The sequence below is a fragment of the Schistocerca piceifrons genome, chromosome 4 (assembly GCF_021461385.2).
Source record: "Schistocerca piceifrons isolate TAMUIC-IGC-003096 chromosome 4, iqSchPice1.1, whole genome shotgun sequence".
Classification (NCBI taxonomy): Eukaryota; Metazoa; Arthropoda; class Insecta; order Orthoptera; family Acrididae; genus Schistocerca; species Schistocerca piceifrons.
In genome coordinates, this window is record NC_060141.1 from 212,912,029 (window position 1) to 212,929,764 (window position 17,736).

Below are 17,736 nucleotides of genomic sequence, written 5' to 3' on the forward strand. Positions count from 1 at the left end.
AGTGATCGCGCGGTTCCAGACTGTCTGACCCGGGGTCCGGATTAATAATCACCATTGGCGGCCGAAGAGGGTAAGGCATAAGAAGTCAAGATCATTCTGCCAACGGCCTTGTCAAAGAGGGCGGAGGAGCGGACAGAGTTTCAGGGCAACCTCTTATTCTTGGGAATTAGCAATGATCAACGGCATGAGGATGCAGAAGGCAGTCCAAATCACTGCATTAACGCCACGTAACTAGTATCCATAGGACATGTGACCTGTAATTGGAAATGTGTCATGATGATCTCTCCATTGGCAAAACATTACAGAATAGTCTCCCAATCGGATCTGCAGGAAGGGACTGGCAAGGGGGCGGTGACCATCAGAAAAAGATTGAATAATCAACGGAAGGATAATGTTCTAAAAGTCGGGATGTGGAATGTCAGAAGCTTGAATGTGGTAGGGAAGCTAGTAAATCAGAAATGGGAAATGCAAAGGCTCAGTCTAGATACAGCAGTGGAAATGGAAAGAAGCAAGGATTTCTGTTCAGATGAGTATAGGGTAATATCAACAGCAGCAGCAAATGGTATACCGGGAGTAGGATTCGTTGTGCATAGGAATGTAGGGCATGGAGTGTGTTACAGTGAACAGTTCAAAAAAAAAAAAATGTTCAAATGTGTGTGAAATCTTATGGGACTCAACTGCTAAGGTCATCAGTCCCTAAGCTTACACACTAATTAACCTAAATTATCCTAATGACGATCACATACACCCATGCCCGAGGGAGGACTCGAACCTCCGCCGGGATCGACCACGCAGTCCATGACTGCAGCGCCTGAGACCGCTCGGCTAATCCCATGCGGCAGTGAACAGTTCAGTGACAGGGTTGTTCTCATCAGAATCGATAGCTAACCAACACTGACAATTACATTTCAGCTATATATGCCGACGTCACAAGCTGAAGATGAATAGACAGAGAAAGTATTTGAGGATATTGAAAGGGTAATACAGAACCTAAATGGAGATGAAAATCTAATAATCATGTTATTGTTGTGGTCTTCAGTCCTGAGACTGGTTTGATGCAGCTCTCCATCCTACTCTGTCCTGTGCAAGCTTCTTCATCTCCCAGTACCTACTGCAACCTACATCCTTCTGAATCTGCTTAGTGTATTTATCTCTTGGTCTCCCTCTACGACTTTTACCCTCCACGGTGCCCTCCAATGCTAATTTGTGATCCCTTGATGCCTCAAAACATGTCCTACCAACCGATCCCTTCTTCTAGTCAAGTTGTGCCACAAACTTCTCTTCTCCCCAAACCTATTCAATACCTCCTCATTAGTAACGTGATCTCCCCACCTTATCTTCAGCATTCTTCTGTAGCACCACATTTCGAAAGCTTCTATTCTCTTCTTGTCCAAACTAGTTATCGCCCATGTTTCACTTACATACATGGCTACACTCCATACAAATACTTTCAGAATCGACTTCCTGACACTTAAATCTATACTCGATGTTAACAAATTTCTCTTCTTGAGAAACGCTTTCCTTGCCATTGCCAGTCTACATTTTATATCCTCTCTACTTCGACCATCATCAGTTATTTGACTCCCTAAATAGCAAAACTCCTTTACTATATTAAGTGTCTCATTTCCTAATGTAATTCCGTCAGCATCACCCGACTTAATTAGACTACATCTACATTCCATTATCCTTGTTTTGCTTTTGTTGATGTTCAAATTATATCGTCCTTTCAAGACACTGTCCATTCCGTTCAACTGTTCTTCCAAGTCCTTTGCTGTTTCTGACAGAATTACAGTGTCATCGGCGAACCTCAAAGCTTTTACTTCTTCTCCATGAATTTCAATACCTACTCCGAATTTTTCTTTTGTTTCCTTTACTGCTTGCTCAATATACAGATTGAATAACATCGGGGAGAGGCTACAACCCTGTCTCACTCCTTTCCCAACCACTGCTTCCCTTTCATGCCCCTCGACTCTTATAACTGCCATCTGGTTTCTGTACAAATTGTAAATAGCCTTTCGCTCCCTGTATTTTACCCCTGCCACCCTCAGAATTTGAAAGAGAGTATTCCAGTTAACATTGTCAAAAGCTTTCTCTAAGTCTACAAATGCTAGAAACGTAGGTTTGCCTTTTCTTAATCTTTCTTCTAAGATAAGTCGTAAGGTTAGTATTGCCTCACGTGTTCCAACATTTCTACGGAATCCAAACTGATCTTCCCCGAGGTCCGCTTCTACCAGTTTTTCCATTCGTCTGTAAAGAATTCGCGTTAGTATTATGCAGCTGTGACGTATTAAACTGATAGTTCAGTAATTTTCACATCTGTCAACACCTGATTTCTTTGGGATTGGAATTATTATATTCTTCTTGAAGTCTGAGGGTATTTCGCCTCTCTCATACATCGTGCTCACCAGATGGTAGAGTTTGGTCATGACTGGCTCTCCCGAGGCCATCAGTAGCTCTAATGGAATGTTGTCTTCTCCCGGGGCCTTGTTTCGACTCAGGTCTTTCAGTGCTCTGTCAAACTCATCTCGCAGAATCTTATCTCCCATTTCGTCTTCATCTACATCCTCTTCCATTTCCATAATATTGTCCTCAAGTACATCGCCCTCGTATAAACCCTCTATATACTCCTTCCACCTTTCTGCCTTCCCTTCTTTGCTTAGAACTGGGTTTCCATCTGAGCTCTTGATATTCATAAAAGTGGTTCTCATCTCTCCAAAGGACTCTTTAATTTTCCTGTAGGCAGTATGTATCTTACCCCTAGCGAGACAAGCCTCTACATCCTTACATTTGTCCTCTAGCCATCCCTGCTTAGACATTTTGCACTTCCTGTCGATATCATTTTTGAGACGTTTGTATTCCTTTTTGCCTACTTCATTTACTGCATTTTTATATTTTCTCCTTTCGTCAATTAAATTGAATTTTTCTTCTTTTACCCAAGGATTTCTATTATCCCTCGTCTTTTTACCTACTTGATCGTCTGCTGCCTTCACTACTTCATCCCTCAGAGCTACCCATTCTTCTTCTACTGTATTTCTTTCCCCCATTCCTGTCAATTGTTCCCTTATGCTCTCCCTGAAACTCTGTACAACCTCTGGTTCTTTCAGTTTATCCAGGTCCCATCTCCTTAAATTCCCACCTTTTTGCAGTTTCTTCAGATTCAATCTGCAGTTCATAACCAATAGATTGTGGTCAGAATCCACATCTGCCCCTGGAAATGTCTTACGATTTAAAACCTGGTTCCTAAATCTCTGTCTTACCATTATATAATCTATCTGATACCTTTTAGTATCTCCAGGATTCTTCCAGGTATACAACCTTCTTTTATGATTATTGAACCAAGTGTTAGCTATGATTAAGTTATGCTCTGTGCAAAATTCTACAAGGCGGCTTCCTCTTTCATTCCTTCCCCCCAATCCATATTCACCTACTATGTTTCCTTCTCTCCCTTTTCCTACTGACGAATTCCAGTCACCCATGACTATTAAATTTTCGTCTCCCGTCACTACCTGAATAATTTCTTTTATCTCGTCATACATTTCACCTATTTCTTCATCATCTGCAGAGATAGTTGGCATATAAACTTGTACTACTGTAGTAGGCATGGGCTTTGTGTCTATCTTGGTCACAATAATGCGTTCACTATGCTGTTTGTGGTAGCTAACCCGCAATCCTATTTTTTTATTCATTATTAAACCCACTCCTGCATTACCCCTATTTGATTTTGTATTTATAACCCTGTAATCACCTGACCAAAAGTCTTGTTCCTCCTGCCACCGAACTTCATTAATTCCCACTATATCTAACTTCAACCTATCCATTTCCCTTTTTAAATTTTCTAACCTACCTGCCCGATTAAGGGATCTGACATTCCACTCTCTGATCCGTAGAACACCAGTTTTCTTTCTCCTGATAACGACGTCCTCCTGAGTAGTCCCCGCCCGGAGATCCGAATGGGGGACTATTTTACCTCCGGAATATTTTACCCAAGAGGACGCCATCATCATTTAATCATACAGTAAAGCTGCATGTCCTCGGGAAAAATTACGGCTGTAGTTTCCCCTTGCTTTCAGCCGTTCACAGTACCAGCACAGCAAGGCCGTTTTGGTTAATGTTACAAGGCCAGATCAGTCAATCATCCAGACTGTTGCCCCTGCAACTACTGAAAAGGCTGCTGCCCCTCTTCAGGAACCACATGATTGTCTGGCCTCTCAACAGATACCCCTCCGTTGTGGTTGCACCTACGGTACGGCCATCTGTATCGCTGAGGCACGCAAGCCTCCCCACCAACGGCAAGGTCCATGGTTCATGAGGGGCTAATAATCATAGGGGACTGAAATGCAGTTGTAGGGGAAGGAGTAGAAGAAAAGGTTACAGGAGAAAATGGGCTTAGGAGAAGGAATGAGAGAGGTGAAACACTGAGTTCTGTAAAAAATTTCAGCTAGTAGTAGCGAATACTCTGTCAAGAATCACAAGAGGAGGCTGCGTACTTGGAAAAGAACGGGTGATGCAGGAAGATTTCAGTTAGATTGCATTATGGTCAGACAGACTTCCGAAGTCAGATACTGATTTGTAAGGCGTACACAGGAGCAGATACAGACGCAGATCACAATATAGTAGTGATGCAGAGTAGGCTGAAGTTCAAGAGATTAGTAAGGAACAATCAACACAAAAATACTAATCATATTTTAATAATCAATGTGTCGTTGGAAGCTTGTTGGCAAAAGCTATTAATTCAACTACTCAAAATTCTAGTTTCATATAACAGACTGCTACAAAAGCACCGAGTATTATAATTTAATAATTAATTAGTTTGTAATCAGGTATCATTAAAAATATATTTATACCCAACATGATGTCAATGAACAGAGTAACAACGCACTTTCAAAAGGTATATTTGTACATTTATGTTTAAAAAGTAATAAACAATAATAACAAAATGATATATGTAACAGACGACATTACGGTAAAAGATATCACCGCCTGAATGCTGAAATAGAGTATACAATTCCTTGTAAGTTCGACACCATACATACAGCCAATGCTTTACAGGTCTTTCTCTTATATGACCAGTTTTTTAAATTGTAAACAGCTTTAAAAACTATCACTCTCATGCACCAATTCACGCAGAATCAACCATTTAGTCTTGTACGTCTTGTGTTGACAGTGTGCATGCAATGTCGCTAATAACTACAGTAAAAGATACGTATTCAAATAATTTACTTTGCACAGGTGATGATTTTTGACGCTGATATGCGACGGCAGAGGATAAGAAGACGAGGCAGTTTATGTGAAATTTAAAATTTTCCGGGCGATTTACATATTCGAAGAGATTTCGGGATTGAATCCGGTCGTCGTAAACTCCACTCTACGATATTTCGACCGGACACAGTGCCAGTCAACTTCAGGAAAGCCCTCGAAGACAGTATACAGTCGAGAAGCTACGGCAGCTCAACCCACTTGGTTTCACGGGTGACATAGTAGCGGGACAAAGTTGCACTGTGGTTTGGGCGGTAACTCGGCCAAGTTCATTAGCACCGTATTGTCGATGCTCTTAAGTTGTTCACTACTCACAGTTTTGGACGTTAGCTTTGCATGTGACTTATTAGAAATCACGAGATGTGCTGACCAGTGAATCACACTTATGAATAATATAGTTTACTGATAGGAATGGGACTTCGAACATTGTCAGAATTTCTGTAAGTTAATGGTGCATTTTTGTTAAATGGACTTGAGTATGAACTTAAGTGTACAGTGCAACTGATCTTCGGTGTCTTATAGCCTCATTCAGTATCAAAGTCACTCATTTCTTCTGGTCGTCTGTGAAGTTGGAGTTTGGGATCCTTGTCATTTAAGCTTAGTAGAGCAAAACCAAACGGCTTAACGTCGTGTGTTTGTTTAGTAGGCTTCATGGAGTGAGAGCGCTGCGAAGATATATCTTCGGCGTTAATTAAGGATTTTATCATACAAGGGTTGCCCAGAAAGTATTGCACCACATTATTTTCTCAGCCGAAAACAATTCTACGAATGCGAAACGTTACGTATGTATTATCTGAAGTCTCCTGAGTGAGTGCACCAAGTTTCCGTCACTTCCGACAAACAGAGTAGCTGCTGGGCAGTTTCAAAATGGCGTCTGTAGGTGATGCACGTTACAAGCAACGTGCCGTCATTGAAGAAAAAGGAACTGTGGGGAATATTCACAAACACTTGTGCAAAGTCCACGGAGCATCTGCTGTCGACAAAAGCACATTAGTCGCTGCTGCGTGGAATGGCCGCGCGGTTTCAGGCACCATGTCACGGGCTGATCGGCCCCTCCTGCCGGAGGTTCGAGTCCTCCCTCGGCCATGATTGTGAGTGTTGTTCTTAGCATAAGTTAAATTAAGTAGTATGTAAGTGTATGGACCGACGACCTCAGCAGTTTGGTCCCTTAGGAATTCACACACATTTGAACATTTAGTTAGTCGCTGGGAACGGAGGGTGAGGTCAACAGAAGGCAGTTCGGCGGAGCTCCACGATTTGCAGCGGTCGGGGAGACCATCCACGGCTGTCGGAAGTGACACACCTGATCTGGCCCCTCTGACTTCCTCTTGTTTGGACCATTAAAGATGCCTCTGATGGAAGAGATTTTTAGGACGATGAGGAGGTGAGTCACACAGTGAAGCACTGACTCCGCCACCAGGACAAGAATTGGTACCGACAGGGCATGCACGCCCTTGTTTCGTGCTGGAGGAAGGCCATAGAACGGGATGGAGATTACGTCGAAAAGTAGGGTGTGTAGACAAAACACCATTCTTTCCTGTGTGTAATTCTCGTTATGTTCAACGTTTCTGGGCAACCTACGTAAAATTTTAAGAGAATAAAGTCAAATAGAAATGCAGGCATCGTCGTTAACGATGGAGAAGCATTAACTAGTCTTTACGTGTTTCTAAGGTACATGCTTTCAACAACAGCGAACGCAGGAATCTGCACTGGACGAAAATCGTTGGCGAAAGTTCATCCATACAAACGGCCTTTTCGTGCAGTAGATTCTTCTGTTAAGGTAAGCCTAACAATGAAGGCATGTGTCTTCGAAACTAGTAAAATATAGTCTTCTAATACTGTGTGAGGTGGAGCCTACAATTTCATTTCCAAATTTAACACAAATATGACCTCGCAGTTATCGTGGATAAAGTGAAATCTCACTAAATAACAACGGCAACAAAATTAGAGATTTCTAACTAATGTAGCAGCATTCCAAAATCCATTCTTCCTGGTCATAATTTACGAATGGAACAAGAATGTGGGAAGTGGCAGTGGCATCCGAATTACCTACATCCCAAAGATGTATAGCTGGGCCGTTTTCAGAGGTTCACGGTAGGCTCGACAGCCCCTTGGTGCTATCAGAGGGCCGGCCGGAGTGGCCGAGCGTTTCTAGGCGCTACAGTCTGGAACTGCGCAACCACTACGGTCGCAGCTTCGAATCCTGCCTCGGACATTGAGGTGTGTGATGTCCTTAGGTTAGTTAGGTTTAAGTAGTTCTAAGTTCTAGGTGACTGATGACCTCAGAAGTTAAGTCCCATAGTGCTCAGAGCCGTTTTGTTATTAGAGGCGAGTGAAACGAATAGTGGCATCGGATATCAATTTTTCCACTCCCTCTCTGCCCGTTACTACCAACACAAACTTGGCAGCATACGAAACAGGCAGCCACATGTGTGAACCAGTTAAATTTTTGAAATTAAAGCTACTGATGTGTCTAATAGAAAAGTTTACAGTCAGCGCGAATTATATATACTGTACATCACACTATGTTCAACCAGAATATGCGCTACACCCCCTGAATATTTATGATGAAAATTTTTCCGCTGATCCCGTTTGGTTGGCAGTTCACTGTGTCACATGACGTAAAAACGGCACCGCGCAGTGTTTTTGAAGCTTTGACAAGGGGCATTTACCTGCTGGGATATTTTATGTGCGGCATCCCAGGTACCTAACCTTACCAAATATCAGCCAATCCGAAGAAGCCTAAATAATGGTGCAACGGGTCATTGGAAAATAATAAAAAATTTAAAACTGCAACTAAGACTACTTGTTTCTTCATATCACACATTTTCGTTGTTGTGCCAACCACGTTATGAACTGGAAAAAGTGTGAATTACGTATTTCGACTAAGGCTATGAGATACAGACTTCCAGTACGAAAACACCTCACTGTACTTATAATTGTAGCTTCCATTCCAACTCGTTCCTCGATCTTTTTGAGTGTTTCTCTGGGTCTACAATTAATCCATTGAGGATCTTCGCCTTATGTATGTTTTCTTAGCGAAATTCCATGTACCACTGTAGTCAAATTTATTGTGCTCACCGATGATGTACATCAACAACATGGAAAGAAATGGACAAAACCTGAAGGATAAATTTATCTGGCAATGAATATTAAATGCCTGCTGATGATGGAGATAATAATAATAATAATAATAATAATAATAAAACCCGTGGAGGCCCGGGAAAAGAATAAGCCTCCGGTATGTTCTGCCAGTCGTAAAAGGCGACGAAAAGAACAAACCACTAATAGGGCTAACCCCCCCTTTTAGTGTGATTAGTTGGTTCAGGACAGAACTAATGATGCTTCGGACAAGCGCTGTCATGGTCGGGGACGACGCTTGAACCCTATGCCCCTCCACAATGGTAATGACACTGCTAGCCACACGGAAAATGACTTAAATCCAAATAGAGGTGTTTTGCAGGATATGCTTCCTGCAACCACCCTAGAAGGAAAACAAAGACAGAGGATGAGATGGTCAGATGAAGTTAACCGACACCTCATTTTCTGTTGTTACCAAGCAACAAACTTAGGAACCAACACAACTGGATACAGATCACAAGTATACACAACATTTATTACCAGATACCCAGAATTAAAATTTTTAACAGAACAACGACTAGCTGATCAGATCCGTGTAATAATAAAAAATAACAGGATACCCCAGTCAGAATTAGAAAACATCAAACAACAAGTACAACAAATACTGGAACAAAATAATGTGCAGTCAGAAGAAGAAGAAAATACAGTAATGGACTCAAACATCCCAGATCAAACAAACCAGGAACAACACGCATCAATTAAACAATCAGAGGAAAACGAAATCTTAAGACAGCCACCAGAACAAGCACAAATAGAACACGAAGTGACACACACGTTAGTTATAGAAGAAAAATTTCATCTGACATATATAGAATACAAAGACACAAATACAGACATTAGACCATTCTTGCATAGACCACCAAATAACCCACAATTCGAAACAACAATAACAACTATCAACATAACCATACACAACAAAATAAACGAAAATACAACTATGGAAGAGTTACAACTACTGGTTTATATAGGAGCACTCACTACACTAAATATACACACTAGGCAGAGATCAGAACCAACCAACGCACAGAAGAAACCCACAAAACCAGCATGGCAACACAGGCTACAGATCAGAATAGAAAAACTGAGAAAAGACATCAGACAGCTAACACAATTTATAAGAAATGAAATATCAGACAAAAAACTAAAAAGGTTAGGTAAAATCTCACAACAAGAAGCGACAGAACAATTAGATGAAAAGAAGCAGAAATTACAAGCATTGGCCAAACGACTTATAAGATACAAAAAAAGTGAAAATAGAAGGAAGCAAAACCAAACATTCAACACAAACCAAAAGAGATTTTACCAGACAATAGATAACACACACATTAAAATAGACAATCCACCAAACATAACAGACATGGAACACTTCTGGAGCAACATATGGTCAAACCCGGTACAACATAACAGACATACACGGTGGATACAAGCAGAAACAGAAACATACAAGACGATACCACAAATGCCTGAAGTGATAATTTTGCAACATGAAGTCACCCGAGCGATTAATTCTACGCACAATTGGAGAGCCCCTGGAAAAGATAAAATAGCAAATTTCTGGCTAAAGAAGTTCACCTCAACACATTCACATCTAACTAAATTATTTAACAGTTACATTGCAGACCCATACACATTCCCTGATACACTTACACATGGAATAAGTTATCTGAAACCTAAAGATCAAGCAGACACAGCAAACCCAGCAAAATATCGCCCCATAACATGCTTACCAACAATATACAAAATATTAACTTCAGTCATTACACAGAAATTAATGACACATACAACACAGAACAAAATTATAAATGAAGAACAAAAAGTCTGTTGCAAAGGAGCATGAGGATGTAAAGAGCAACTGATAATAGATGAAGACGTGACATATCAAGCTAAAACTAAACAAAGATCGCTACACTACGCATACATTGATTACCAAAAAGCTTTTGATAGTGTACCCCAGTCATGGTTACTACAAATATTGGAAACATACAAAGTAGATCCTAAATTGATACAGTTCCTAAACATAGAAATGAAAAATTGGAAAACCACACTTAATATCCAAACAAATTCAAATAATATCACATCACAGCCAATACAGATTAAGCGTGGAATATACCAAGGAGAGTCATTAAGTCCTTTCTGGTTCTGCTACGCTCTGAATCCGCTATCCAACATGCTAAACAATACAAATTATGGATACAATATTACTGGAACATACCAACACAAAATCACACATTTGCTCTACATGAATGATCTAAAACTACTGGCAGCAACAAATCAACAACTCAACCAATTACTAAAGATAACAGAATTATTCAGCAATGATATAAATATGGCTTTTGGAACAGACAAATGTAAGAAAAATTGCATAGTCAAGGGAAAACACACTAAACAAGAAGATTACATATTGGATAACCACAGCGACTGCATAGAAGCGATGGAAAAAACAGATGCCTATAAATATCTAGAATACAGACAAAAATAGGAATAGATATTACAAATATTAAAGAAGAACTAAAAGAAAAATATAGACAAAGACTAACACAAATACTGAAAACAGAATTGACAGCAAGAAACAAGACAAAAGCTATAAATACTTATGCTATACCAATATTGACCTACTCATTTGGAGTAGTGAAATGGAGTAACACAGACCTAGAAGCACTCAATACACTTACACGATCACAATGCCACAAATATAGAACACATCACATACATTCAGCAACAGAAAGATTCACATTAAGCAGAAAGGAAGGAGGAAGGGGATTTATCGACGTAAAAAACCTACGTTATGGACAGGTAGGTAAATTAAGAAAAATCTTTATAGAACGAGCAGAAACTAGCCAAATACACAAAGCAATCACTCATATAAATACATCGGCTACACCATTGCAATTTCATAACCACTTCTGCAACCCTTTAGATCACATAACATCAACAGATACGAAGAAAGTAAATTGGAAAAAGAAAACGCTACATGGCAAGCACCCATATCATCTAACACAGGCACACATCGATCAAGACGCATCCAACACATGGCTAAGAAAAGGCAATATATACAACGAGAAGGAAGGATTCATGATTGCGATACAGGATCAAACAATAAACAACAGATATTACAACAAGCATATTATTAAAGACCCAAATACCACAACAGATAAATGCAGACTTTGCAAACAACAAATAGAAACAGCAGGCCACATCAGAAGCTGATGTACAATACTAGCAAATACAGAATACCCCAGAAGACATGACAATGTAGCAAAAATAATACATCAACAACTTGCCATACGACATAAACTAATAAAATAACACGTTCCCACATACAAGTATGCACCACAAAATGTACTGGAGAATGATGAATACAAATTATACTGGAACAGGACCATTATAACAGATAAAACAGCACCACATAACAAACCTGACATCATACTCACCAATAAAAAGAAGAAATTAACACAACTAATCGAAATATCCATACCCAAAACAACAAATATACAGAAGAAAACAGGAGAAAGAATTGAAAAATACATCCAACTGGCTGAGGAAGTCATGGACATGTGGCATCAGGATGAAGTTGACATTATACCAATTATACTGTCAACTACAGGAGTCATACCACACAATATAGACCAGTACATCAACGAAACACAGCTACATCCAAACGTATACATACAACTACAGAAACCTGTAATTATTGATACATGTTCAGTTACCCGAAAGTTCCTAAATGCACTGTAACATATATCGTATAGTTAAAAGGAAGTCACGCTTGATCAAGGTCCGCGTCACTTTCCATTTTTAACCAGACGTAACGTCTAAGAAAGGAAAGAAATAATAATAATAATAATAATTTTGCAGTGAACACATGGTGTGTCGTGGGGCGATCACTCTGTTTTTAAAATAATTGAAAAGGTAAGCCTGCGCGGAATGGGGCAGTAATGATGCCGACCGTTGTTAGGCGAGCAGTGGTAGTTTCATCTGGTGACTTCATTTTTATATTTTATGGAAAGAACGACCATGAGAGTAGTTTTTTATTATTTTTTATTGGTTGTGACAATGATTTTTATCAGATGGTCTGACTCATGTGCCATGATGTCAAAATGGTTTTATAATGTTAATCCACATTTCAGGTATGTAGTTCTGAAATAATTGTAATGTATACAGTTAACTCATGTAAGCCCTTCCTCAAACCTGTTATGTTATACCTCAACAGATCCGAACATGAGAGCAGTTTTTTATTATTTTCTATTGGTTGTGACAATGATTTTTATCAGATGGTCTGACTCATGTGCCATGATGTCAATATGGTTTTATAATGTTAATCCACATTTCAGGTATGTAGTTCTGAAATAATTGTAATGTATATAGTTAACTCATGTAAGCCCTTCCTCAAACCTGTTATGTTATACCTTAACAGATCCGATGATGGCACCTTCAGAGTGCTGAAACCGGTCATCCAGTAAACGATATTGAAGCGATGGTAGCTTTTCAATTATTTTAATAATAATAATAATAATAAGATGCTGTTGCAGGTGAACAAGATGAGGTGATGATACGGAAGATTATTACTAATAATATAAAGGTTATGAAAATGATGTTGAAGACGATAAAGATGAATCAGATCCACAAAAGAAACGTGCGCAAAGTGCGGGAATAAACTGTTCCCAATTCAGGCGACTGAGCGTTTCAGAAATTTCTCAACAAAGGGTGCCAATACATTCCCTTTTTGGTAAGAGGGAAATATATCGAGGAGCAGATGAAGAACAAAGCCAGCATCTCTACTCTCAGCTCCGTTAGAGCACCGACAGTATATCTCATTAGTATGAGCGAGTAATATTTATGCAGCATCCATATGCGGTACCCCTGTACAAGTCGGCTATCACGCATTACATACAGCCTTCAGGCGTATGTCTCGCTACAACTCTGCCACTAGACATCAAACACGAATCTTCCCGTCCGCGGTCAGTAAACATAAGCATACACTGAGGTGCCAAAGTCACGGGATATCTCTTAGTATCGTGTCGGACCTCCTTTTCTCGCGAAGTGCAGCAACTCGACGCGGCATGGGCTCAACAAGTCTTTGGAAGTTCCCCCAGAAATATTGACCCACGCTGCCTGTGTAGCAGTCCATAATTGCGTTAGTGTTGCAAGTGAAGGATTTTATGCACTAAGTTACCTCTCGATTACGTCCCATAAATGTTCGATGCGATTCATGATGGGTGGTCTAGGTAGCCAAACCATTTTCTTGAACTGTCCAGAATGTTCTACAAACAAAACGCGAACAATTGTGCCAGATCTCATGACACATCGCCATCAATACAGAAAAAATGATTCAAATGCTCTGAGTACTATGGGACTTAACTTCTGAGGTCATCAGTCCCCTCGAACTTAGAACTACTTAAACCTAACTAACCTAAGGACATCACACACATCCATGCCAGAGGCAGTATTCGAACCTGCGACGGTAGCGGTCACGCGGTTCCAGACTGTAGCACCATCAATAAACATTCCCACCGTTGTTTTGGAACTTGAAGTTTGTTAATGGCTGCAAATGGTCTCTAAGTATCTGAACATAGTCATTTTAAGTCAATGAGTCACGTAAACACAATCCACAACATTATGGAACCACCACCAGCTTGAGCTGTACCTTGTTGACAACTTGGGTCCTTAGCTTAGTGGAATCAGCGCCATGTTCGAACCCTACCATCAGCTATTACCAACTGATATCTGGTCTGATTTGACCAGACCATGATTTTCTAGTCCTCTATGGCTCAGTCACGACCCCAGGAGAGGCTCTGCAGACGATGTTGCACTGTTAGCAAGGGCCCTCGCATCGGTCCTCCGCTGCCATAGTCCATTAACGCCAGATTTCGCCACACCGTCTTAACGGATACATTTGTCGTAAGTCCCACATTATATTCTGCGGTTATTTCACGCAGTGTTGCTTCTCTGTTAGTACTGATAGCTTTACACAAATGTCGCTGCTCTCGATTGTTAACTGAAGGCTGTCGGCAACTGTCTTGTTCATGGTGAGACGAAATGCCTGAAATTTGATGTTGTAGGCACCCTCAGGACTCGGTGGATCTTGAAATGGAATGTCCCATGCGTCTAACTCCAACTACTGTTCTACGTTCAAAGTCTATTAATTACCTTCTTGTAGCCATTATCATGTCGAAAACCCATTCACCTGAGTCTCCTGCATACAAAAGACATTTCCACCAATGCACTGCCCTTTGGTACCTTGTGTACGAGATACTACAGTCATCAGCATACATGCATATCGTTATCCCACGAGTTTTGTTGCCTGAGTATATTTAGCGACCGACGTGCAGAAAGCACCGCACAACACCGGGGAGCCAGTATCACTCCAGACGGCGCCACAGTCACGGAGCTATTTCCTACACTTGTCACGTGCCATCTGGAAAATGTTCTTGTATGCATCCGACGGGCGTGTACTTAACCAGCTACAGCCCACAGTCAGCCAGTCGCTCTGCGATTTCCAAAACGAGTCGCTCTGCGAGCTCCGACACCAACCATCTCCGTGGGCAGCCAAACCAGCAGCATCGCCATTCGCAGCAACTAAGTCGCCTCGCCGTCGCCTGACACCGACAACAGCATCGTGAGTCCAGCGCCCTACGCTCCACGAGCTCACCGAGCACCCTACTCTCACACCCTGACGACCTCGATGGATGCCGCCTGCCTTACGTCATCAAGCTGCTCAACTGTCACCAGGTACTGACATTGCTCACTTCGGATCCCTGTCTCATGAGATCTGACAGTTAAGGAACGCTCTGAGGAAATCCTGCTTCAGTGATTACATCTTGACTCTGTTGAATCTTCTTAGTGGTGGATATCTCCCTCTCTCTCTCTCCGTCCGAACAGGCCTTGGAAGGCCCAACGGCACCGACCGGCCGCCGTCTCATCCTCAGCCCACAGGCGTCACTGGATGCGGATATGGAGGGGCATATGGTCAGTACACCGCTCTCCCAGCCGTATGTCAGTTTACGAGAATGGAGCCGCTACTTCTCAATCAAGTAGCTCCTCAGTTTGCCTCACAAGGGCTGAGTGTACCCCACTTGTCAATAGCGCTCGGCAGACCGGATGGTCACCCATCAAAGTGCTAGCCCAGCCCGACAGCGCTTAACTTCGGTGATCTGACGGGAACCGGTGTTACCACCGCGGCAAGGCCGTTGACAGTGGCCGATATAGTATAACCTTTTTTCTTTTTGTCTGTGAGGAACTCTTTATTTTGCTCTTGCTATCAAGCAGTGACTATTTTCCTTTTACTGTTGTTACATATTGACGTAATAAACTGTTGTACAGCATTACTGGTGGCACGTCAGTAAGTGTTCTTCCCTTCTGATTACAAACGTAACAGTCTACATCTACTAATTATTTGTGTATCTCTGAGAACGTTTTACGCTGAGCCTGGGCTTTTCTTTCATGCGATTTGTGGCAGCTCGCATGGCTACCGCACAGTCTCTTTTATAACGGAATGGCTAAAATGAGGTGAGCATGCTAAACAATAATTTTATCTTGGAACTTCTCCATTTGGTCCGTGTTTGCATAGAAAAATAACAATATCAGAAACTGAGTCCACCTTGATGCAAAACACATTGTTATTCGTTTATTTCTTTATTTTCCCAAACTACAAATATCACCGTCATCAGTGGGTTTTTTAAATCTAAAACATGCAGAAACTAGCATGGTCATACAAACAGAGTGGCACATTATTACATTTTTACTATTCGTTTTTTTAAATACAGTTTTCTATTGATACTTTCATACTACCTTATTTATTGTATGTTACAGCATGTCTTTGAGAGTTATTGCGCACAGAAAATATCTCGCAAACCCCTGTTAATTACAGTTGTATTTCCCGAAAAACTTGGTTCTACAATGTGGTGTCACCGCCAGACACCACACTAGCTAGGTGGTAGCCTTTAAATCGGGCGCGGTCCGTTAGTATACGTCGGACCCGCGTGTCGCCACTATCAGTGATTGCAGACCGAGCGCCGCCACACGGCAGGTCTAGAGAGACTTCCTAGCACTCGCCCCAGTTGTACAGCCGACTTTGCTAGCGATGGTTCACTGACAAATTACGCTCTCATTTGCCGAGACGATAGGTAGCATAGCCTTCAGCTACGTCATTTGCTACGACCTAGCAAGGCGCCATTGCCAGTTACTATTGATGCTGTAAAACATGTACCGTCAAGAGCGATGTTCACCAATTATGGATTAAAGTTAAGTATTCCAGCAGCTACGTACGTTTTTTGCTAGTATAATTTCCTTGACCTATTCCAGACCTCACGCCAGCCTGCGTGAGCTAAAACGCGTGCCTTTCGGCTTCCTCTCATAGTGGGTTGGCTGTCTTGCCAATCCACAACATACTAAACATAAACGAACAAAGGAAATACACTGAACTTGAAAAACACAAAACTAACATGTCACTACAACTTCACGAAAGTAACGGGATTGACATCCCATCAAGTGAAACCTGTTACTTCTGAAAACATTACATCCAACACTTTTCGGCACCACAGTAAGTATTAAAAATATTTTAAAAATATTTCTTTTGTGTTCGGGCACATTTAAGTCATGTCTAAGGTGATGCTAATGCTGCATCACATCACTGTTTCAGTATTGCTACTGCTACAAATGTATAGTGCTGTATTTCAAAGAAATTTTGCATTAAAATTGGTTATATTTGAAACATACATAATTTATGTGAAGTTTGGCATTCGATGTTAACTATAAGTATAAAAAATATGGCCTGTAATTGAGAAAAATGCAGTTCTTAATGCGTCATCTAGATGTGAGTCTGTCATCCGCCTTTATTCTTGATGATGCTCATAGATGAAAATGTCACCTTGTAAAGACATGTCGAGCCAAAGCAAGAATAAATTCTCCAAGTGACACTAACGAGCATGGGATATTTATATCTGTCCACCAGAGTCCTGATGATTTAAAATTTCTATTTCTGCTTGCTCAAGATAGACGATCATATTCGCCATTTACTGCTTCCGTAATTGAATTCAAACCTGAGAAATGTAATAGGGAATTTGTTTTTAAATGTGCAGTCCATAATTTTAGCTTCCTCTGGGAAGCATTTATCGTACTTAGCATGGGTGAAATGTTGCGACTTTTACCCTTGCAACTGGAGGTTTAATTCATTTATTTTTGAGGTGATATCTGCCAGTAAGCCTAAATCAAGGTGCCATGGTATCTGTTGAATTTCTTGACAAAATTGCTCGAAGATGATTTCAGAACACGTCTTACCCCATTTACATGACTGCAATTCGTTCCAGAGATTTCTCCCTGATAAACCAAGATACGTCTGCT

General features: G+C 41.0%; 1 pseudogene; it reads right to left on the reverse strand.

Moving 5' to 3' along the window:
- Positions 1 to 15,471: 15,471 nt before the first annotated feature.
- On the reverse strand, positions 15,472 to 15,589 carry LOC124796755 (annotated as a pseudogene).
- Positions 15,590 to 17,736: the final 2,147 nt, after the last annotated feature.